Raw genomic sequence first — 25,898 nt, 5'->3', positions numbered from 1 at the left:
AAGTGTAAGAACTCAAAAAAGTAATGTATTCATTCAAATATGTAGTATTACATTTTCTTGGGAAACAAGATGTCTATCAACTATATTGATCTACTTACTACTCGACCTCATAGATATAGATAAGGTCTTATTTAAAAGGAAGGGAATAATAGATTCCTACAATTAAAACTTCCTCATGAAGGATAGTTTATTATGACTCAAGATTTATGTAAGCATGTAATCATAAAAACATCAGTTATCTCCTTAAATTCCTATAAATATAGAGCATAGCAGATGCTAGATCTACTCTGCTATCTAACTTAAATAGCTTCCAGGAATCCAAGTATCGTGTAACAATTCCTTACATGTTTAACTGATCGCTTGGATACTTGCTTTCCCACTCAGCCACTTTATCAAGTCCTTCTTATTATTTCATTAAAATAGGTCCCTTCTAGTTTTTCTACCAAGTCTCCAGATGCATTAATGCCATAATATTTCTCTTTAATACTGGCGATTCCTTAGCGCTAGTCCTTCACAGTTATTTTGATCAATTCCATCTTGGCTTGGATACTTGCGGTCAACATTAAATGTAGACAAGAATTCCTATAAACCTTTATTTATATTTATTAATTTATAAAGAAAAAACATTAATATTCAACTAATAGTTTTTGCAATCTCTTTAGTTGTAGGAGGATCTAACCATGCCAAACATTCATGAAGAAAGATTTTTACCAACAAAATGAACCCTATTTAGACATAATTTTGATTATCATTCTTATGCCATATGTTCATACCTTATACATTGAAAGTACTATTGTCACTTAGGTTTGCACCCTTGTCCAAAGCCTATGCATGAGGAAAACCTAGTGAAACATGGAAACAACCTCCAAGCTATGGGACTTGAACTGTGAGGTTGAGTCTCTAGAGAAGGCCGGCTTCCTCTTACTATCAGGATGCACCTAACTACTCTTGGAGAGAAAAGGGAGAAGGAGAACATGAAAGAAAATCTACCTAATCTAATCTAAAGAGGTGATGCACCAAAATAGAGTGTTCAGACCAATCTCTACCCATATATGCACTATTGAACCAGAATGAAACTAAGGATATACTCATTTAAACTTGCTTTTAGTCTAATAACCACATGCAGATTAGAAAACCAAGATGAATGACACAAGGAAGAGAGATTCACTTATATTATCATTCATAGATCCAAGGAGATACAATCATGTAGATTACAGATCTCTACAAAAAATCAGTGAGAGGCAAAGAGTTCTTGCACTTTCACACCAATGGCTGAAGGAGATAAGGTAGAATATCATTCACTTCAGAGGCAAAGGGAATTTTTACACTAGAATTGTAGAGCAACAACAGAGAAAAGTCAAAGAAGGATCAACCTTACAAAATTCATAAAAATTTACCTTTATAGTTCAGGCATAATTGAGATGTCCTTCAACTGTAATTACTTCGCAACAACCTACCATTAAGTCTTGCAAGGAACAATCATGGAGAAAATTTGATCTGGATACGAATCCAAATGCGATGATATCTGACCTTCTGTGTCAAATAATGCCTTGAGAAGATAGAAATGGTGCCATAACTATCCTAATCAGGTAGATGGACCAACTGGGGGGGTGGTGGAGTGTTCTTCCCTCATTTAGCATTCATTCTGGGTGGTTGGGATTGATTACAAAGATCAAATCGCACGACAAAATCTAATTTCTTATCATTTCTGGTGCATGAATTAGCAGGGTCAGCAAGTCAACAAGACTCATAAGTAGGAGGAGCCAGGTGGGCCAATGAGCTTATTTCTTTATGCCACCTCATAGGAGTCTTACATGGTTGACCATCTCTTTTCATTACTAACTACGCCATCCTTGCAAACCTTGACCGTGATGGTCACATTAATTGCCATCTGTTAACTGTTACTACCTCCATCGGACCCACTGGGACACATGTCACCTAGGCACTATGTCACTATGCATATCTTTTGAACACTTTCCCATAGAGAGATAGTGCCCACCGTCGATTTGAACTAATCTGACAATCGTGAAGACTCACCACAATACTGCACTATCCTTTAAACTTTCGAGCCCACGAAACACCTCAGGACACCTGACATCTGACTCAACCTAAACTGGTACCATCCCTATAGTTTTATAATGCTCAACCCCACCCTACTATGTGTTGCTAAGGTTCTATGTCACTATGGTTAAAATTCTCATAGCTTTCCAAAGCGAGATAGCGCCCACCGTTGATCTCCATGAGATCAACGATCTTGGAAGATCTGCACTTGCCTTCATAAATTTTTTGATTCGTGAATCCACTTGACAACCACCTGGCACAACCTGGCATCCAATTGGAAAACCATAGAGAAACTGGTCCCGTAGAAACACATGGAGGCTACCCGCTTTCTCGCATTTTTAAATTTCCTCGCATCTTGATAATGCGGGAAAGCGTCAGCCCTTGATCTGCCTACATCGGATGGTGAACATAACTTGTACTTTCTAAACCTCTGAGAACATCCGCTATGACATCACCTAGGACACGTGTTGCCAAATTGCTTCCCTACAATATTTAATCTCCTTGCATCTTGATAATGCGAGGAAGTGCCAGCCCTTGATCCTTGAAGATCTGACGGTGATCAAAATCTGTGCAAGGCTGCATACTTGGTCAATTGGATTGGCCAATAAGATCTACCTTCATACTCTAACTTGCTAATATACTAACCAATAGAAACTAGCCACGTGCCAACCTGTCTGACAACCCTCATTTGTGGCCCACCAAGTGAAGGAGGACCCACATTCCACATAGTCATACCTCAGCCAATGAAACAATTGACCACTACCAACATGTCTGACAGATTCATCGCTGATATCTAATGGGGTATACTTGGGACCCTCCTGATAACTGATGTTAATGCAGTAACACTTTCTGTCTGGGTGCTATGTTGCTATCGGCAAGAATAGAGATTTTTTGATAGCACCAACCGTTGATCTGGGGAAGATCTGACAATGAGAAACTTGTGGGCCCACGTAGACAAATCATAAGGTTTGATCATCTAATTTTTTGTATATTCTGGGATGTTTAAAATAATATTAAAATGGAGAGGTGACCATTGGATGGGGTTTGTATTTGAATTAAAATTTTGGCAGGGGTGCAAAAATAAACAACATTTCTGGTGACTCGTAGGGGATGTGAGCCTGCTATGCATATGACTAGTGGCCTGAAGCATTCATTGGGCTATAGAGTCAAAAAGATGTGGATCTTGAGCACTGTGAGATCCTAAACCTACCTTTGCAGCAACAACAAAATACTGAAGAAACTCTATTTTTGCAACTGGAACTAGAAATCAAACATCTCTGCAATCTTCAAAAATTTCAAAACTTGTTGTCTCACAGAGAGACAATCCTGTGCTTGTGCACTTCTTGGAAAATAGGAAACCAACAAAAAGAAAAAATACTCTAATATGTACAAATATTTATAAAGAAAGGGGTCAAACAAACCCATTGACTAGTTTTCTGAAATAGCTGCCCTTCCTTATCAACTGATTTCTTCCTTCATACAAAGGGGCAGCTAAATGGATCAGCAGGTATGACAAGCACACTGTTGCATGAAATATCTCCTTCCCAATGCTGAAAATAGTGAAGCTTTCTAGCACTAGGGTGTTACCTTGTGGAGCAAAACATACCTACTCCTCCTTGTGATAATCTTCCTCATGCTCTGGAGTGAACATGACTGGGGGCAACTTGCTGATTTTTTACAGAGCTAGATACCTTATAGGGCATCCTCTTGATGGTGTAGGGCTAGAGGAATCATCCTTGATCACTTGACTATGCTTTGCAAAGGTAGTCTTTAACTAGTTTGGAAGTGGCTCCTCCTTTTGATTTTTTTCCACATCTTGTTCATGCTGCCCATGAACCACTTCCTTTGAATCTACTGGTATGGTGTGATCTTCCACTTGTTGCTATTGTGGAACATTCTCCTCATATATAGGAGATATTGATTCGATATCCATGGAAGAGCAAAGAGCATCCAACTCATCCAAAAGATCATCCTCATCATTGATCTCCTCCATTGTAGTTTCAAAGATATGCATAGGTTGGGGAAAAACCTCATGCAGGTTAGCATATTCCTCCTCAAGGACAAAGCTATCCTTGAGGCCTTCTTGTCCATCCTCCACATCATAGAGGGCTATCTGCTACAGCAAATGATCCTCTTCCTTCCCTAGCAGCAGATCCTCATTCACTGGCAAGGGCTCAAAAGCCATGACCTGCTCCTCAAGAGGAGGAACAAACTTATTGTCTTCTTCTTCTTCCTCAACAAAAGAGGGAAGCTCTTCAGATAAGAGGATTGGGTCCTCTTCCTTTGGCTCAGTAGACTCCTCTTTTTTCTCCTCAGTAGACTGCAACTCCTCAGATGGAATCCTTGTGGGTTTGGGTTCACTCTCCCAAAACTCTGTATTTGAACCATCAGAAGTTCATACAACCGGCCCACCTAGAAATAATCTAATAGTAATAGGCTCAGAGGGTTCATGACTAGTCCAACTCTCTCTTATAGGGGATGGAGGGGCTACAATAGAAGGATCTTGCAAGGGAGGGGGCTTCCTAAAGCTTGGGATGACATATTTTGTAGGGGGGGGGGGGGGGGGGGGTATCTACCTCCTTGGCTTGAAAATGAGTTGATTGGAGCCTCATTTCCTGCCCTCTTGCTGCAAAAATTTGCCTTGCAAGGTTCTCCTCAAAATGTATCTATTTCTCCCTCTCTTGTTGTTGTTGTTGGAGATAGGCCTGGTAGGCCATCTCCTCCTACTGTCTCTCAAGTTCTTGTTGCCTTGCAACCTCAAAAAGCTACCTATCAATCTCCTCAAGTTGTCTATCCCAGGCCAATAACAACTCATCTTGTTCATCTATCTTCTTATCCCATGAATCCATCCTTCTTTTGAATCCCAACAACATATCTTTAAGTTCTTCAATTAAGGATGTTGGGACTAATGGAGTAGAAGCAGGTGGAAGGTTAAAGTTTTGAGTAGCTTGGCTATAAAAAGCTTGGGGTGGAGATTGAAATTGGCAATATGAGGGTTGAGGAATAAAATTTTCATGATATGGGGGGGAATAATGGCTATTTTTATGAAATGAATCCATAACAAAGTTTTCATAAAAGCTGCAATTTCATAGAAAACTTGAAAATCACAAAAAGATCAAAGTTGATCTTTACATACTAGCACTATTTCTTCTTGAAACCAGTAGATTTGCACTAGAGTCACCATGGTGTTTGATTGAATGCCTCCAAAGGCTAATGACACTAAGAATAACACCCAAATTCTTAGTGTATCAGGGTCAACTGGCTAACTAGTAGAATTCAAATTTTCTGACCATTGTCCCACTGGGTGTGCCAAAAACTGTTGGTATGACCAGTGGAAGTTCTGGAAACTGATTTGAATCTGACTATTTGTCCCATCGAGCATGCCAAAAATTGTTGTCACTTAGGTTTGCACCCTTGTCCAAAGCCTATGCATGAGGACAACCTAGTGAAACATGAAACAACCTCCAAGCTATGGGACTTGAATTGTGAGGTTGAGTCTCTGGAGAAGGCCGGCTTCCTCTTACTATTAGGATGCACCTAGCTATTCTTGGAGAGGAAAAGGGAGAAGGAGAGAATGAAATAAAATCTACCTAATCTAATCTAAAGAGGTGATGCACCAAAATAGAGTGTTCAGACCAATCTTTGCCCATAAATGCACTATTGAACTAGAATGAAACTAAGGATATACTCATTTAGACTTGCTTTTAATCTAATAACCACATGCAGATCAGAAAACAAAGATGAATGACACAAGGAAGAGAGATTCACTTATATTATCATTCATAGATCCAAGGAGATATAGTCATGCAGATTATAGATCTTTACAAAAAATTAGTGAGAGGCAAAGAGTTCTTGCACTTTCACACCAATGGCTAAAGGAGATAAGGTAGAATATCATTTAGTTCAAAGGAAAAAGGAATTTTTACACTAGAATTATAGAGCAACAATAGAGAAAAGTCAGAGAAGGATCAACCTTACAGAATTCATAAAACTTTTCCTTTATAGTTTAGGCATAACTAAGATGTCCTCCAACTATAATTACTTCGCAATAACCTACCTTTAAGTCCTGCAAGGAATAATCATGGAGAAAATTTGATCTGGATACGGATCTAGATGTGATGATATCTAACCTTCTTTGTCAAATAATGCCTTGAGAAGACAGAAATGATGCCATAACTATCTTGATCAGGTAGATGGACCAACTAGGGGGGTGGTGGAGTGTTCTTTCCTCATTCAACATTCATTCTGGGTGGTTGGGATTGATTACAGAGATCAAATTATGTGGTAAAACCTAATTTCTTATCATTTCTAGTGCATGAATTAGCAGGTTCAACAAGTCAACAAGACCCATAAGCAGGAGGAGCCACATGAGCCAATGAGCTTATTTCTTTATGCCACCTCACAGGAGTCTTACATGGTTGACCATCTCTTTTCATTACTAACTGTGCCATCCTTGCAAACCTTGACCGTGATGAGCACATTAACTACCATCCGTTAACTATTACTTCCTCCATCAGACCCATTAGGACACATGTCACCTAGGCGCTATGTTGCTATGCATATCTTTCAAACACTTTCCCATAGCAAGACAGTGCCCATCATCAATTTGAACTGATCTGATGATTGTGAAGACTCGCCACAATACTGCGCTATCCTTTAAACTTCTGGGCCCATGAAACATCTCTGTGCACCTAACATCTGACTAAGCCCAAATTGGTATCATCCTTGTAGTTTTATAATGCTTAGCCCCACCCTACTATGTGTCGCTAAGGCGCTATGTCGCTATGGTTAAAATTCTCCCAGCTTTCCATAACAAGATAGCACCCAATATTGATCTCTATGAGATCAATGATCATGGAAGATCTGCGCTTGCCTTCATAAAATTTTTGATCCATGAATCCACTTGGAAACCACCTGGCACAACCTGGCATCCAACTAGTGACCCACAGAGAAAATGGTCTCGCAAAAATACGTGGCAGCTACCCACTTTCTTGCATTTTTTAATTTCCTCACATCTTGATAATGCAGGAAAGCATCAACCCTTGATCTACCTGCATCGGACGGTGAAAATAACTTGTACTTTATGAGCCTCTGAGAACATCTACCATGACATCACCTAGGACATGTGTCACCAAACCACTTCCCCATTATATTTAATCTCCTCGCATCTTGATAATGTGGGGAAGCGCCAGCCCTTGATCCTTGAAGATCTGATGGTGATCAAAGTTTGTGCAACGCTGCATACCTTGTCAATTGGATGGGATCTATCAATATACTGACCAATAGAAACTGGCCACATGCCAACCTATATGACAACCCTCGTTTATGGCCCACCAAGTGAAGCAGGACCCACATTCCACACAGTCATACCTCAACAAATGAAACAATTGACCACTGCCGACGTGTCTGACAAATTCATCACTGATATTTAATGGGGCATACTTGGGACCCTCTTGACAATTGACATCACCATAGTAACTCTTTTTGTCTGGGAACTATGTCACTATCAACGAGAGTAGAGATTTTTTGATAGCGCCAATCATTGATTTGGGGAAGATCTGACGATGAGGAACTTGTGGGCCTGCAGAGACAAATCATAAGGTTTGATCATCTAATTTTTTTGATATTCTGGGACATTTAAAATAATATTAAATTGGAAAGGTGACCGTTAGGTGGGGTTTGTATTTGAATTCAAATTTTGGCAGGGGCGCAAAAATAAACAACAACTACAAAATACTATATTTAAAGGATGACAAAGTTTAGTATGTTATAGACAAATGTTCACAAAAAGGGTTAAAAAGACATCTATTTCTTCATGTCATCAATACTCATAATAGTACATATTTTGGGTTGCACCATAACTAGAGGTGTTGCCATCAATGCTAAAGAGAGAGATTGATGTAAAATATAATTTAGATAATTGTTATGTTGTCATTAATGTCAAACCTTATTGTAAGACAATTTTCTATCTAATTTGAGTGTGATATCAAGATGATTTATGAAGAGGTTTCGAGGAAATAATAGAAGCATCTATAGGAAAGGTTGAGTTATGAGAGGAGTTACAATGGGAACTTGATTAGTTAGACTTTGTTAAGATAAAGTGATCGTTTAATCATGCTATAAGTAAAGAAGATAGTTGTACTGAAGCCTATAAGATGTGATCAAAGATTAACCAAAAACATAGGCTTTACCAAGGAAAATAGTAGAAGATTATGAAACTTGAAGTTTATGCTAAGTGATGCTAGTGTTGATCGAGTGCTAGTATAAGCTAAAAAAACATAGTTTTGTTTGAGAATTAGTATTGATCAAATGTTAGTATATGTGATGAATAGAAAGTATAGTAGTGATCGAATCATCCTGTAATGATCGATTGTCAGAATACATTGTTGGCCAAGGGAAAACATTTGACAGATTAAGAGGAAATTATGATTTCTAGCCATCACAGTTGATTTCTTAGAATATGTAAAACATGTGGAAGATAAGGATGGATGCCATGGAGAATTTAATTTGAGGGAAACCATGTTTAAGCATTTATTTGCAAGGATTCAAAGAAAAGTTTGGAGAAGTTTCTAAAAGAGAAAATAGGAGATAAATTGTAGGAAGGATTTGATGAATCTAAAAAAAACCCTAAGATCTACAGTGATTTTTAAATAGAAAAAGATCAAAATTTCCTATTTAAGGAGGTATAATGGATAATATAAAGTGTATAAGAGAGAGGTTAGCAAAGATGGTGAAGACCTAGAGAGGTTGAAGTAGTTTTTGATGCTATTGATTAATAAACTTAAGCTAGAGGAGGCTGAGAAGTGTTGTGAAGAGTTGAAGTGTGATTTCTTGAAAGAGTGCCAAGAAGATCAAAGAGTAAGATGCCAATGAAATCTAGTCAATGAATCAGCATGTGAACCAAACTATGATTTTTATTTGCAAAGTGAGTTATATTTATCAAATCAAAACCTATTTTTACTTGCTAACCATTATATCAATATTGAAATCCTTTAATCAAGGATGACCTAAGAATGATATATAAATCCTTTAATCAAGGTGGAATTATATTGGAATGTTCTAAAGTTCTCTAACAAGGCCACTCCTAACAGGGTGATTAATCCTTTAACAAGGTAACATTTAACAACTTGTTTTGTAACCTTTAATAGGGTTGCCTCCTAATAGTGCTCACTTTAGAAGAGTGAAAAAATGGTGATATTTTACTAGTATTTTTTCCCAAATTGGGTGGATGTTAGTTGAGATGTTTTACTGTTAATTTTTTACATTCTACCAGTTGGATAAGTATTAGGACAATGGAGTGAAATTTTACGTTAGTGATTGTTTACTATAGAGGAGGAGTTATTAAATGCTTAGATCTAGATAAATTGAAGTGTTTAAATGTTCAATTGGTACATGTAGACCTTGGATAAATGATTCAACCCCCTCTTAGTTATTCTGATTATTCTAACAATTGGTATTAGAGGACTGGTTCTTGGAGAGAAAAGTTTAAAGGTACTTGAAGCTAAAGAACAAGATGTACAAAAAGGAGGTGCCAAAGTTGAGCAAAGAGAACTCTACATGGAGGAGTTTGATGAAGTTGCATCTGGCAAGATTTGGAGATGGTGCAATATACTATACAAAAAATGCATATGTGGAAATAACAATAGTTCATTTGACTACTCAACAGATGAAAGACAAGTAGGAACACAATTGAACTATGTTGGAGATTGCATCAGCCCTTAGCTATGCCAAGTTTGATTACATAAAGGATTGCACTACTACAAAGAAAATGTGGGATACACTACAAACCATGTATGGTGGTGAGACACATGTTTTGAGAGAAAAATCAGAAATCTTGATAGTTAAGTTTGATGAAATGAAAATGATGGAAGGTGAGAATATTGATTAGTATTATGGATAAATTAAAGAGGTGGTAAATGCAATAAGAGGTGAAAATGGAAAGATTGATGATGATACTGTGATCAACAAGGTATTGAGAAATCTACTTTCTATTTATTCTATTAGAGTTTCTACAATAGAAGGATTGAGATGTACCCTTGGAAACAACTTAACATTGGAAGGCACAATTGGTAGGCTTGCTGGTTTTGAGATGTCAAATTTTGATAATTTCAATCCTACTTATGTTGAATCTTCTTTCAAATCACAATTGGTAATTAGAAAGGAAAGAAAATGAAAATGTGTGACTAGTGATAGTGATGCTTTTTATGATGAACTTAATGATCTTGAAGCATTGATGGCAAGGAGAATTTCAAGAGGCGAATGAAAAAACAAAGGTAAACTTCTTGTAATTTATTTTTCATGTAACAAAGTTGGTCATATTGCTACAAGGTGGCCTAACAAAGAAGACAAGGATGAGAGAGGGGAATGCAAATACAAAGGAAGAAGATATGACCGAGACAATAGGATAAACAAGGGCCACAAAGGAAAAGGTAATAAATGTTGTTACATTGCTAAAGAAAAAATTGATAATGAATCTAAAAGTAATGACGAAGAAGTTGTCTATGTTACCATGAAAAGAATATTATTATGAGGATGAGAAAATTGCATTAATTGCATATGTGAGTAAAGTTGATAGGTGGATAATTGATAGTAGTTGTTCACATCACATGACTGGTGATAAAAGAAAATTTGAAACCATTGAACCATATAAAGGTAGTTGTGTTAAGTTTGGTAAAGATTCACTATGTCTTGTGATAGGTAAAGGGTCAATACAATTGAATAATAAGATCAAGTGTGACTATGTTTATTGGGTTGAAGGACTTAACTATAAATTGTTGAGTGTTTTACAGTTGAACAAATCAAGATACAAAGTTCAATTCCATCACAAGAAGACCAATACATTTAATTGTATTGGTGAACTAATTGGAAGTGGTGATGAGACAAGAGGTAACTTATTCTATCTAGAGTTAGCTAATGAGACATGTTTATTTGCATAAAATGAAGATATATGGTTATGGCATAAAAGGTTATTTTATGTGAAATTTGATAATTTGGTAAGCATTAGAAAGATGAAAAGAGTAATGGGACTACCAAAATTGAAGAAACCTAATAATGTTATGTGTAAACAATGTCAATTGGGAAAAATGACAAAGTCTAGTTTTAAATGCAAGACATACACATCTAATAATATTCTAAAATTGGTTCATACTGACATTTGTGGACCTATTGGTGTATAAAGCTATTGTTAGATAAATATTTGATTATATTCATTGATGACTATTCTAGAATGATGATAGTAATTTTTATTAACAAAAAATTGGATTCTTTTTAGTTGTTTAAATGGTATTTAGCTATAATTGAAAAAGAAACAAGTAAGATTCTGAAGTGCTGGAGATCTACTAGAGGAAGGATAATTTATCTCTAATGAATTCAATATATCTTGCAATGATAGAGGAAACAAAAGACAGATGTCAACACCTAGGACCCCTCCCCAAAATGGAATAGCTAAAAGGAGAAATAAGTCAATCATGGACTACACCAAAACACTGATGATGGAGAAGAATATTGGAGAGAAGCTACAAGTATATCAATTCATACTTTGAAAAGAGTACAAGTTGAGAAATATAAAAATTATACACTCTATGAATTATGGCATGGGTATACATCTAATGTGAAGTATTTTAAAGTTTTTAGAAGACAATGCAATATATTTATTGAGTTGTCATTTTGTACAATGCTGAATGACAAGGATCCTTTTGAAACCCTCTGTTGAAAATCTAACTGAAGATCAACTCCAAGGTTCTAGGAAGTCTTACAACCTAATGGATTCTTCTCAATTGAAGATAAATGTGTATGTTCACAAGGAGGCCTTTGCTAGTGAGGGAGACACAACCAAAGACTAGAATGAACACATAGGAAAAGGGAAATATTACTATCAATGAAAAATTCCCTATGGGCTTACAATAGTATGATTCTAGAGAAAGAAATCTTCCATACAATACCTTCTCTGTAACTCCACTGAGAACTGCCTTTACAATGCCAGAAGTGTTCTTAAATAAGTTGCAAATGATTTAGGGTTAGGAACACATTCTAGAATATACCAGTTGGCATCCACTACCAAAATAGAAGGTTCCAAAAGTCATGTTAGAAGTTGGTGTAAAATTAGAAGAATCTAGAAATGGTAGTCCAACTTCTGGGGGGCATAACTTTTGAACCATGACTCCGATTGATGAACCGTTTATATTTCTAGAAAGCACTTGAAGCACTCTATAGCCCTATGGACTAGCTTCACTTAGCCCCCATTTTTTGGCCCTATGTGACGCCTTTTAATGTCCCAACTCTAACTTTGAAACTCTCTTAGGAGGTCTCCAGGAAAATTAAAACTACAATAACTTTCTAATTATAAAACCTTTTGACTTGATTCTTTTTTTGAAGTGCTTTAAATTACAAGTATAATCAACCCTCCAACTTACACCCTTTAACTCATCATAATTTTGAATCAATTACAAAATAACTCATTTTTTGCATTTACACATATCCCAAGGTGCTTTAAAACTCTAACCTATTAGACTAATAGTGGAACTGTGAGAGTTGAAATCTTTATTTGACCCCAATGGGTATCCAAAAATGAAAACATGTTAAACAAAAACTATCTCTAAGCATATATATTTTTTGGGTGACACAGGACTGCCCTTACACCACTGGATGCTCCTGCATCAACTAGTTATGAGCAATTTTAGATAATTTGTTTGATCTATTGTTGTTTGAAAAACTAACCACAAAAGGAATATATTTTTAGTATTTTTTGTTTTTATGATGAATACAATTTGTCAATGCAACTATATGAATTCTTACTTTAACCAAGTGTTAGGAAAGAAAATAACAAAGATAAGGTAAAGAGAGTTTAAGGAAAATAACTAAAAGGGAAATTCCTAATAGACATAAAACACTGTAACAATATTTCTATGAATTAAATCATCAAAAGGGACCAGGTAATTAGGATCAACCTTAAGTTCACTGATGCAATAATCAATGGGAACCCAATATAAGCTAAAAAATGTTTCACATTTCATCAAATCATAAGTCCATAGAAAGTGCACTCATGCAAGACAAGACACTATGAAAGAACAAAGATGATCCTTTGTCCAATTCATTAAGTCACCAGAATTCATTAACACAAGGTAAACACTAGAACTAAAAGGTCATACAATCATAACAACACAATAAGACCATTGGGAAAGCAGCAAATTCAATTGAAAAACTTTTGAGTTTTGTTCTTTCAATGGGCTATAATGTACTAGAAGAAATTGAAAGAGCATCAAATACTATATTTTTCCTTCTTGGGATAGACCTTATGTTCAAAGACTCAAAATTTTCCATCAAGTCCCAAAATCTTTTGTGTTATGCAAGTATTCTTTTATCAATGCATGATTAGATTGATTTAACTTGTCTAATCACCAATTGAGAATCTCCTCCAATTATGAGAGCTTTGGCATCTTTCTTTAATGCGAAGAGAAGTTTGTGATTCAAGACTGCATATTTTGCAACATTGTTAGTACATCTAAATTCTAAACAATATGTAGCATTAAAAGATCAACCCTCAGGATTAATTACTTCAATACCTGCACCATCTCCTAATTTTCATTTAGAGTAATCAAACCTAAGCATCCAAATTGGTTGTTCTTTTGGCCTCCTAGACTTTTGTTTATTCATTTGAATCTATTCTTCCACTTGAACATTGAAAGACTATTTCTTTGGGATCCATTGCAATCTTTCACATAATGGACTTGGTGTGTTACTATTGTTTACCTTTGATATGGGGATTGTCCATTTCTCTTGTCAATCTTGAATCTCCCTAATTAGTTGTATGATTTTATCAAAAAAAAATTTAGGTGAGAAATTACTAAGGTCCAACCTTGGCCATTTAAAAAATGTCTTCTCCTAATTACTTTGATCATCCCTAGTGGGGGAAAAGAGAAATCCCCACCATTTGAAGAGGTGTTAGTATATGACACATTAAGATCATCCTTTTTGTCTTCAACAATGTTCATGACTCTAGATATGTATGTCAAACTTCAGTTTTCCTCTTGTACCTCCCTCAGAGTTTGAGCATTTTTAAATTGCATTATTAGAGTCAGTACCTAAATGATTGCTTCTTGGAAATGTGAATACTCATATTCTAAATGACTTACTTTTTGAAGCCCACAAAATTTTGAAAGAAGTAAAACATTAGGGTCTACTTCTTTGTTTAAACATTGTAAGTTCATAACCATGTTGTGTATGAATTGAATTATGACCTCTTCTTTTGGGGTAGGGATCATAGATTCTTTACTTAGATTGTCCAGTTTCTTGGCTAAAGTTATGTCAAGAGCCATGACCTTGTAAGAACTTAAATCTTCTTGGAAAAATGCTTCCTCATTTGGTGCATTATATTCTATGATCATCATCTTTAGTTTTGGCTCAGTGTCGATATTGATCTAATTATTCAGTCCTTTCCAAGCTAACCACAATTGAGTAAAATCAATTGAGAACCATCCTCTTAAGAATTTTGTCCATTCTCTACCTAGTAACAATTTGTATGTTTTTGGAATTTTCACCACATGTATATCTATGATACCTTGAATTTTGTGGTCCATAGTCAATTGTATTCAAACATCTTTCAATACCCCAATAACTTTGACTTATGTTTTGTTGAGTTGAATCACCATTAGATTTGTAGGTTGAGGAGTGACTCCCAACCTTTGAGCTATAAAAAGTGGAATAACATTACAAGAAGCTCCTAAATCTATGAGACACTTGTGAAGGTTTCTTCCAAATATTCTGATATTGAGCAAGAAAGGGGGTACTTCTACCTTGTCTTTATACATGGTTGGGATAGCCTTAGAAGTGTTGACTTGTTTTGATACTATCTTTTGAGGATTTTCATTAGGCATTACGTTTGTATGATCAAGAGTCTGTATCATTTCTTCCCTTTGATTAGGATAATTTTGTAGCATATTGAACAAGGATATATTGGCCTTCATTTTTTTAAAATCTTCCATTGCACTATACTTTTCAATTGACATAGTAGGATTCTTTAGTATTGTAGACACATTTCCTTGGTTTTTATTTTGTGGTTCAACATAGGGTGCTCTAATAGGCACTAGATTTTTATTAGCCCTTGGATCTAGAGGCATTGATTGCAAAGCGGGACGAATCCCATTGGTCATGGGTTCCCTTCAGTTCTGCAAATTATAAGTATTTTGATTGTCATTCTGAAAAAAAATCTTCTCTTCTAGTTGAGGATCTGATTCTTGATTGAATGGAAAAGTAAATTCTTCATTGACTTGTTCTTCCATCCTTAGATTCTATGGAGAATCATAAGATTCCAATAGCATAGCATTGAATTGAATAGAAGCTCATTGTTATTGCCTTGTGAATTTTGGTTCACTTCTTGATTTCTATTAAAATATGAGTCACCATCATTGGGTATATTTTGATTACTATCATATTGATTTATGTCCACAAATTGAACATTGTTGTTGTTATCTATAGGGAAGATTCCATTGTTTGGATGGGTGTTCCATTGTTAATTCTATCTTTGGAAACTATTGTTGCGACCTAGAGGATTGAAATTGTTCCTTGCATTGTTATTTCTATTGAAATTCTTGTTTTATTTCTAATGATAGTTGTTGTTACTATAGGGGCCTACATTCATTCTATGAAAGTTTTTTTTTTCCCTTGCAACAATGTCAAATGGGTTAAGTTCATTGGTGATTTGAGACATGGTCTTCTTCATTTGGCCAATTTTAGATGCAACATTATTTTTTACTTCAATAGATGTTGTTGCCTTCTGCTCAAGGAAGGAAAATTTTTGAGGTTCATATCCTGGATAAGTTATGGTTGAAATTAGTATAGTTGGTGCATGTTGTAGTGGAGTTGTATTAATTAGAATCAATTGAATAGGCATCTCTTGTGCTCTAGCAAGATATGTTGGTACTATTGTAGTAGCTTGAGATGAAACCATCAATCCTCCTCCATTAGGATTGGCTTGTTTAGTAAGGGTAATTGCTTCTAAGAATACTTTATCCAATGTGTTGATGTTTGTAGTAGGAAGCTTTCTTTGGAAAATAGTAGTGAGATGGTCCATAGCATTTAGATAAATCTAGATTGCATCTTCAACTGGTATGGTGTAGGGTGTTTCCAATGTGTGACAGGCCATGTGAAAGTGATGATTGAAACATGAAATGATTTACATTGGATCCCTCTTGATTAATATAAATTGATGATGTATCACAACTAGGTTGATTAATGTTTTGAACTGTTCTAGGAATAACTTTTAAAGGTGGCCCAATTCCAAATATATCTTGGTGGAAAATTCATGTACTAATTAAAGGTGAATTCTCCCAACAAGTATGAGAATTAAAAGAGGACCACATTCTCTTCTTGAATCTATTTGTGATTGCATATTTCTTTAAATACCTTGATATGGTCCTCAGCTATTTGTGTTTCTTCATAGATGAACCTTGGGCAGCATTTCTCAAGATTCTTGGGAAGGTCCTTGAGTACACTTTGCAAGTCAATTGGTGAAAATATTGCATTATCAAAGAAGGCCATTGATAAAGTATTTTGGGGAATAATAGGCAGAGTTTGGTTTAGAGGTGGAGCTAAAGATGATGAAATTTGGAATGGAAGTGGTAGAATTCTTGGTAATCCTTTATCACTTTGGGGCTTGCAAAAATGATTGAGTTTGAGGAACTCATGTGCCCTAGGTGAAGATCATAAAGCTCATTGAAATGGAGATGGTGAATTAGGACCTTATAGTTTTTGTTAATTCAGGAAAAGTGCACCTCTAGAGAAGCACACTTCTTCAAAATAGTGCACTTGTGCACCTTCTGATAATTTCGGGCATAAAATTTAATAAACTTCCAAAAATTGCAAAATTTTCAAACAATTTTTTTTTTCTTATTTGAATGGTTTGTAGGTGCTCCTTCTAGTGCCACTTCTGTTGAGCTATCATTTTGTATGATATTGAATGGCAGTGTTCCTTCTAAACCCCTCCCTTGAAAATCTAATCAAGAATCAACTCCAAGGTTCCAAGCAGTCTTACAACCTACTATAATTTGCTCAATTGAAGATAAATATGTATGCTCACGAGAATACCTTTGCTAGTTCTAAATACTTTGAGTTAATTAGTTTGATCTATTGCTATTTGAAAAAATAACCACAAAAGGAATATATTTTTGGTATTTTCTATTTTTATGATAAATGCAATTTATTGATGCAACTATATGAATTCCTATTTTAACTAAGTTTTAGAAAAGAAAATAAAAAAAGATAAGCTAATGAGAGTTTAAAGAAAATAACTGAAAGGGAAATTCCTAACGGTCATAAACCATGATAACAACACATCTATGAATTTAATTATAAAAAGGGACAAAGTAGGAAACTAATGAAATTAAGAGCAATGCTTCCTTAACTCTACTGATGCAATCATCAATGGGAACTCAATATAATGAAAGATGTTTCATGTTTCATAAAATCACAAGGCCACAAAAAGCATGTTGATGCAAGACAAGACATTGTGCAATAAAAAAGATGATCCTTTCTTTAATTTGTTATTTTAGTGAGATTTGTTAACACAAGGCAAACACCAGAACTAAAATGTTGCACACTCACAACACAATAAGACCATTGGCTGCATTATTATTCATGAACATGCATTCACAAAAGTAACACACTCTGGCAAGAATAACTACACTAAGAATGAGAGCACTAACAACATATATAATTGCATTAAAATAATAACCTATAGTACATATTACATCCATGTATTTATAAGAAGTCATCTCCTCCCTTTGTACTAGGAGTGAGAGATCATAAAATGAAAACTCATGCTAAAAACTAATAAAATAAATCTAATTAAATACAAACTGACTCTCTAAATGGTGCTAAGTAGGTCTCCACCCTTGTTTATATCCTTTAATGGGTGTATGAGCCTTTGCATGATATAAAAGAATGAGAAGATAAGAAGAATACAACTATAAGATGACTTGGAAGTCTCTAGAAGCTCCAAAAATGGAAGCTTAGCCTTCTCTAGGTATTTTTGGGAGTTGAACTACCATCAAATTGCATTTTTGGTGCATAGAATGCTCTAAATTAGCAACTAAAAATTAACTATCGACACACTAGTTCTTCAAAACTATTAGGATTCCTTTATAAAAAGCACACCTGTGCACCTTGGTGATGGGTTCCAAAAATCTAATTTTTTTGTAAGTGTCAAATCTTGATTTCTAGCATTAGGGTTTTTCCCTCTTTACACCAAAACAATGTTTGGATGTTTATTGTTGAACTTCTCTATCATCCTAGCCACAAGGCTAGCTTTTGATAGATCCAAATATTTATATTAATTCTTTACCACTTGCTAGTAATTGCTAACTTTGGTTCTTTTATCTACAAAATTTTCAAGCTTGGTGTTTAGCTCCAACAATGCTTCTTCAATTTTGAAGGCTTGTTTGATGTCATCTTCTGATGAAGCTTCTTCAAAAGATCCTCAAAATCATTGAACTACTGATTACACTACAAAAATCTTGGTCTTTGACTCATCCTCAAAAATGTCAAGGCAGGCAGCTTTATAATAACTCTCCACTTCCAAAAATTTCTTTTGAGCCTAATCTTTAATCTAGTAGATTTCTTTGTGCAATCCATCCATTACTTTATTACTTGTCGATATCTTCTAAATTCAACCAGCAAGCTTATCTAACTCATCTACAACATATACCTCCTTTAGCATTCAATACCTTTGGCCTTTTATTGATTTTAATGCCTGTAACACTTTAGCCCAAGTATATAATTCTTTCATTATCCCAAAATCTTGGTTCACTATAGAAACCAACTTGTCAACACTCAATTGGATGTGGTGCAACAAACTCAAATTTCCCTATATGATCTGCACTCCTTTCTCTTCAAAATTGTCACACCATTATTGACATGCTTCCAAAAATGGATACAACTATGTTCCTATTTCTTTTCTTCCTAATGTCATTGCAAGAGCGATCTCTAGAATCTCTAGGTCTATGTGGCCCAAGGCTTTATTCAAATAGCCTCGTAGTATCTTTTTTTCCTTTCCTAATGTCATTAGCTCTGATTCATCCCTATCCATATGTTAAAACACTTCCTTCATGCCCATAGTGATCATCACCTTGGCTATACCCATCGCGGGTCTTCTCGACATTACCTTGATTTGATAATCTTTCAAAGTCAGTGTGAGGAAGAGGAATGATAATATGTACAAGTGGGTCCTAATCTTGGTTCTTCATTATGAAGGTCAATGTTCTTACATCACCCTTAGGTGGCTCAAACCTCTTTTCTTTCTTTGATAAGTTCTTTCAATCCTTCCTCTACTGTCAGGTCCAACTATCTCTTCTGACGAAACATAACCTCCCTCTTCAGCCGTATTGGTATAGATCCCATGGGTGACATGTACTTGGCTAAAGAGGTTGGTTCTCAAGTAGGTTGCTTTCCCTTATCACTCCTCTCTAGAGTCTTCTCATGTCAAAGATCTTTAGTAGGTGTTTCTGTCTCTTGTTGGGATAAGGTCCTAGCCTTTATATCCTCAGAAGTTTACTGAGTTTCATCTACTATTTGTCCTTCCTCAGATACATCATCGATATATTCTTGTTGGAACTCCCCTTCCTCAATCTAGAACAACAATATCCTATGATGGTGGTGGTGAAATGCCCAAAGGTCCTTGAGGTAGAGGAGGAAAATAATTCCAATCCTCTCCTAAGGGTTTGTTAGTGGGGGTGTCTCTGATCTTCTCACCTACCATCTTAGTACCCACTAACATAAAGTGAAAGTCACAAAGGTCGAAGATAGTAGTTCCTTCACCTTCCATCTTTGCTATCCATTTCTGTTAATGTTCATCTTCTAAAGTTGACACTTGGATAGGATCTCTTGGAGAATTTGGAGGTATCATTAAGGAGCTTCTTCTCCTCTCTTCCTCTATGGATTTAGCGAAATGGGTCCTTTGGCTTAAGGAGACAAATTCTATTTATTTCACTTCTTCTTCATCCTCAATTTCTAGGATGGTCTCAAGAACCTATGGAGATGGAGCACTTTTCTTCTTTAGTCTCCTGCTCCATGTTCCCATGATAGTTGTTTCAATTATTCCTTTCTTTGGAGTTGAGGGGGAGGCTTGTTCCTCTACAGTTGTCACTAGTGGAACCCTCTACTCCTTTGGTTATACCTACTCTAAAGGTTCTTGTGCTTGAGGTTTTGCTTGTGCCTATTTAGGTTGTTCCTATTTTGGAGGTGCTTGAGCTTGAGCTACTTGTTTCTTTTCCTGGGAGGTGCTCTCTTCTTTTTCATTCCTCTGTCAGCCTCAAAGAACTCAACCTCCCACTCATGTTGAAGGACCATTTCCAACCTTATTAAGGACCAAGTGAAGCAGGTTGGCATGGTGACCTTCACACCTTTTCCTTTAATTGGCCTAGCTATGACTTTTAGGGGTATATCTTGAGGAACTAGATCCATTATGAATGGCTTCTTGATCCATTCCTTTGTCAATTTGACTATGTGTCTTGCTCAATGATCTATATAATTGTTCTCATCCTCCTATTTTTGTATTCATGATTGGCCTGTCATATGTTTTATCTCTATTATATAAAGGATCCATGACTTCTTTAGCTAATTTTCTATAGTCTTAAGAGGAATCTTCATCTTTAGCACATTTTCCAATAGGTATAGACTTATTCCATAATAGTCCCTTATTTGAACATCATAGTCATCTATTGCATTCATCCAATGATCATCTAGGGCATCAACATGTACAAATTATTTCCCTGCCAGATGCTATACCATCCCAATGTTATCAAAGAATAGGTGAGGGGAGTTGTATTCTTCTAAGGGATACTAATCCTATTCAGAGTTGAAGATGGCAATATCCTACTTCTATTTCACCTCGAATGGACCAATTGTGATGGGCCAGACCCATGTCTTTTTATGTTGTTTTCTCACTCTGTCATATGTAGAAGTGATTTGGTGGGCTATCTCCAAGAGTATCAAGCTTTCTAATGGGTATCTGTAAGGAAACTTAGGTGCGGAAACAACTTCCTACACTAATCTCATAAGGAAAGTATGATGCAAATCCTATTAAAATCTTCTACACTTACAGATTCAATATCATGTATACAATAATATTGCAGCCAACCATGCATATAGAAAATAGATAGAGAAAGGAACACATAACACAAGGATTTTCTGGTGGGGAAAAACCTTTCGGTAAAACAAATCCACCCCGTCAGAACCTGCGCAATGTATTATCTTCAACACGAGGTTACAATACACTTGCAATGCAAGTTCAACATCAACAACAGAAGACTCCAGTAGCTACTCACAGTACCAACAATACACCTTTTTTGCATCGCATCTCTTTGCAACCCTAAAAATGCTTATAACATGCGCTTCACTTTAGGGCTACTCCCAAAAGGTAAATTGTATTAGGGTTTTACCATTCTCCAAGAAAATAGGAACCCCAACAAATTTTTTGAGCCGATGCCTCGAACCCCACTACTGGGGTAGAGTGTACAGTACTCAAATATCTTAGTTGCCACATGTCTTCACCTGTCATTGAATCTTCCTAACATAGCTCTTACGTGTCATAGGAATCCATCATAACTGTTTTAGTCATGATCTCCTTAGCCACAATTCAAGATGTCGAAACATCAACATTATTTGCAAGAAATACATTTTACAAAACAAATAATAAGAATAGGAATTATACAAGGTTGAGACACCTTATTCCTAACATTCTCCCACTTGTCAAAAACCTTGTAAGAGCAACAAGAACATACTAGGAACTAACCACTATATGTTGAAAGGCCCATAGACTCCGAACACCATCTAAACTTCTCAGTGCCCACTGGTTTCGTTAATGCATCTGCAACATTCTTCATAGTATCTACCCTTTCCAAATTTACCTTTCCATCTTCCACCATATCTCTCACAAAGTGATACTGCACATCAATGTGCTTCGTTCTGGCATGGAAAGTTGGATTCTTCACAAGGTAAATAGCACTTTGACTGTCACACCAAATAGTAATCTGTTCTGCATCAATACCAACATCAGAACACAATCTCTTAAGCCAAATGGCTTCCTTACAAGCATGAGTAGCAGCCATGTACTCAGCTTTTGTAGTGGACAAAGCAACCACAGGTTGTCACTTGCTCATCCAATTGATGGCACCACCAAACATAGTGAACATATAAGCACTAGTGGATCTCCTATGGTCAATATCACCTGCCCAATTTGAATCCACAAACCCACGAATACAAACTGAATGCTGAGATCCAGAAGAGTTACCATGATAACATATGGAGTAATCTGATGTACCCCTCAAATATCTGAATACTTGCTTAACTGCATCCCAATGTATCTGTCTAGGATTAGCCATAAATCGACTCAGGACTCCCACTGCTTGGCAATGTCTAGTCTAGTACAGACCATAGCATACATAAGATTTCCAATTGCACTAGCATAAGGTACTCTACTCATGTCCTCCACCTCACTAGGAGATTTTGGACAATCATCTACAGATAACTTTGTTTCCACAGGAATAGGAACACATAGTGGTCTACAATATGCCATGCTAAACCTGTCCAACATAGACTTCACATACTTACTCTGACTCAACCAAAGTTTTCTGTTAGACTTGTCTCTACTGATTTCCATACCCAAGATGTACCTAGCTGCCCCAAGATCTTTCATCTCAAACTGTGCTGACAACTGAGATTTAAAATCAGAAATCATACCCTTATCCTTCTTATTGTTGCATTATATGTTGATGATATGTTGTTGTAAGGAAACTTAGGTGCGGAAACAACTTCCTACACTAATCTCATAAGGAAAGTATGATGCAAATCCTATTAAAATCTTCTACACTTATAGATTCAATATCATGTAAACAACAATATTGCAACCAACCATGCATACAAAAAATAGACAGAGAAAGGAACACATAACACAAGGATTTGCTAGTGGGGAAAAACCTTTCGGTAAAACAACCCCACCCCTTCAGAACCTGCACAATGTATTATCTTCAACACGAGGTTACAATACACTTGCAATGCAAGTTCAACATCAACAACAGAAGACTCCAGTAGCTACTCACAGTACCAACAATACACCTTTTTTGCATTGCATCTATTTACAACCCTAAAAATGCTTATAACATGTGCTTCACTTTAGGGCTACTCCCAAAAGGTAAACCGTATTAGGGTTTTACCATTCTCTAAGAAAATAGGAACCCCAAATTTTTTTTTGAGCCGATGTCCCGAACCCCACTATTGGGGTAGAGTGTACAGTACTCAAATATCTTAGTTGCCACATGTCTTTACCTATCATTGAATCTTCATAACATAGCTCTTACATGTCATAGGAATCCGTCATAATCGTTTTAGTCATGATCTCCTTACACACAATTCAAGATGTCGACACATCAACATTATTTGCAAGAAATACATTTTACAAAACAAATAATAAGAATAGGAATTATACAAGGTTGAGACACCTTATTCCTAACAGTATCTTGGGAGCTTCTTAGATCATTCAAGATTACCTACTACTTGAGACCTTCTTAGATCATTCAAGATTACCTGCTACTCGAAGAGATGTGAAGGTTTTGAACTGAATATAGTAAGCACCGATGTCTATGATTCTGGCTGTTGTCTCTACTAACATTCTTTTTGCATGGTTACCTTTAATAAACCTGATAATTGCAAAGATAATCCCATTATTCACCACTCTATAGTCCACACTTTATAGTGGGATATTATTCTTTACTAATTGTTGGTATACTAGATAAGGCCAAGCATTTACATCCTGCATGCTTCCCTTTCTGTAAAGGTCATGGTAATATGTGGCTCTTTTTGCCAATAAGTACATCATATATGATGCCATATAGAAGCATGGGTTGGCTTTGATAGATACTAATTGATTATCCAAGTTGTCACTTAGGATGGTAGCTCAATCAATTGGCATCTTTTTCGTTGATGATTTCAAAGAAGTGAACCATCCAAGTCTGAATGCAAACTATTTCTTTAAGACCCACGACTCTACTTAGAAGTACAATTGCATATACAATATCATCCTTCATGTATCCCCTTGTCATATCTACTTTTCCTACTTTATGGCCCATAGGTGTTCTATCAATGAGGAAAGAGGATTGAACTATTTCCTTTGCCTCTTTCTCATTCTCCATGTACCATCAATCTGCCCCTTCATGTGAGACTTGTAGGTATTGGTCTACCCTTGGAAGGTGAAACACTTTCTCAATATTCTACAATCATAGGTATAGGAATATCTCTCATATGACACTCTTTATGACCTTATCTTAGGTAACATAGTGCTTTCTAAGGGTTATTATTAGTTTTGAGGATTGAAGTGATGTTGGGTGAGATGTTGCATTCAAAAGCCTTGATCAGATGAGTGCAGATACCATTGTCGATCTTTCCTTTAATTTATTGTAGATGGTACGGAAGGTGTTCCAGTCAATATGTCCTAGTTTAGTGTCTTTGATCTCTAAATTCCAATCCTAGAACCTTGACTTCTTATGGACTCCTTGATACTTGAATGCTATAGGTTTTGGAGCCATTTTCTCTGCCATGGAAGATGATTAGGATACCATCTAATTTGCACAAAAGAGACATACATTATTTAAAATATAAAACTTGACCTAAAATGTACTCTAGATTAACTCCCAAATAGGTAAAAACCTTTCAAAATACATGAAAAAGAAGTTTCCCCCCTCACAATGCCCTAATATGCACTTTAGTACACCTAGTGTACCCTTATAGGTGTGCTAGTTCTTTGTATTTAGCCCTAAAATGGCTTTTTGCATGGTTGTGCACTTGTGCCTGTTCACACCTTGGTGAGGTGTGCACATGCACATTTGCACAAATGCACAATGTGTGTAAAATGAGGGGGAGTCTAAAATTAGTCTATTAAAAGTGAGTATCAAGGAGCACACATGCGCACCTCATGGAGGTGTGCATGTGCATACCTTCATAGAACCCTAAGAGTTTTCTTAGTTTAGGTTCTTTTAGATTTTTTGGTTTTTCCTTGTTTTTTCTTAATGTGGTGTTGTGTGGAGGTGTACATGTGTACACCTTCACTGGTGTTGACCTAAGGTCTTATGTTATGTATAGGAGAGTGAGTGGAGAGTGGGAGCTACATACATGAAATAGGTGCAGAGGTGCATGTTTGAAATGAGGGAGGGATAAAGTGAGGAAATTGGAGAGGTGGTTGGGTATTATACAAACTTGGACCAAGTGTACTCCTTTGTAGGTACACAGTTGTGAAGGTGTGCACCCTTTGAAGGTGCTCACATGCACAAGTGTGGATGTGTGCATCCCTAGAGTGGGCTATAGTGCATACATGCACATGTGCTCAAGTGTGAAAGTGTGCTAGGGTGCACTTAAAACATGGGATCCAAAACTTAATTTTTTCCCTTCTTTAGTTGCCTAACTCCCCTGAGTAGAGACTAGGGTTTGAACTAGATCCATGGTGGGGTCCAAAATGACTAAGGCTCTAAACTAGGAGCTTGGTATAGAAATTTCTAAACTAGGGGGTCCTCCTTTTCTATAAAAATGGGGCATGCATTGTGAAACCACAATAAATAGCCCCAACAAAAATTAAGAAATGAAAAAGGCATTTCTTCATTAGCAAGCATTCTTCTGACTTGTGTCAAAAGACAACTAAATTATGAATAGTTCAAGTAGCTTTCAAGTTACTTGATAGTCAAAATTTCACTATTTTGAATCTTTAAGCTCAATATGTGCTTAGTACATTCATTTCCTTTGACATCTTGAGGTGTAGTCTATCATGAGTATCTAGCATCTCGAAGAAAAATATTTAGCTC

This window comes from Cupressus sempervirens, chromosome 11, assembly GCF_028749045.1.
Source record: "Cupressus sempervirens isolate cs-2001-9-10 chromosome 11, ASM2874904v1, whole genome shotgun sequence".
NCBI lineage: Eukaryota > Viridiplantae > Streptophyta > Pinopsida > Cupressales > Cupressaceae > Cupressus > Cupressus sempervirens.
The sequence above is the reverse complement of the archived record's forward strand: the minus strand, read 5'-3'. Positions refer to the sequence as shown.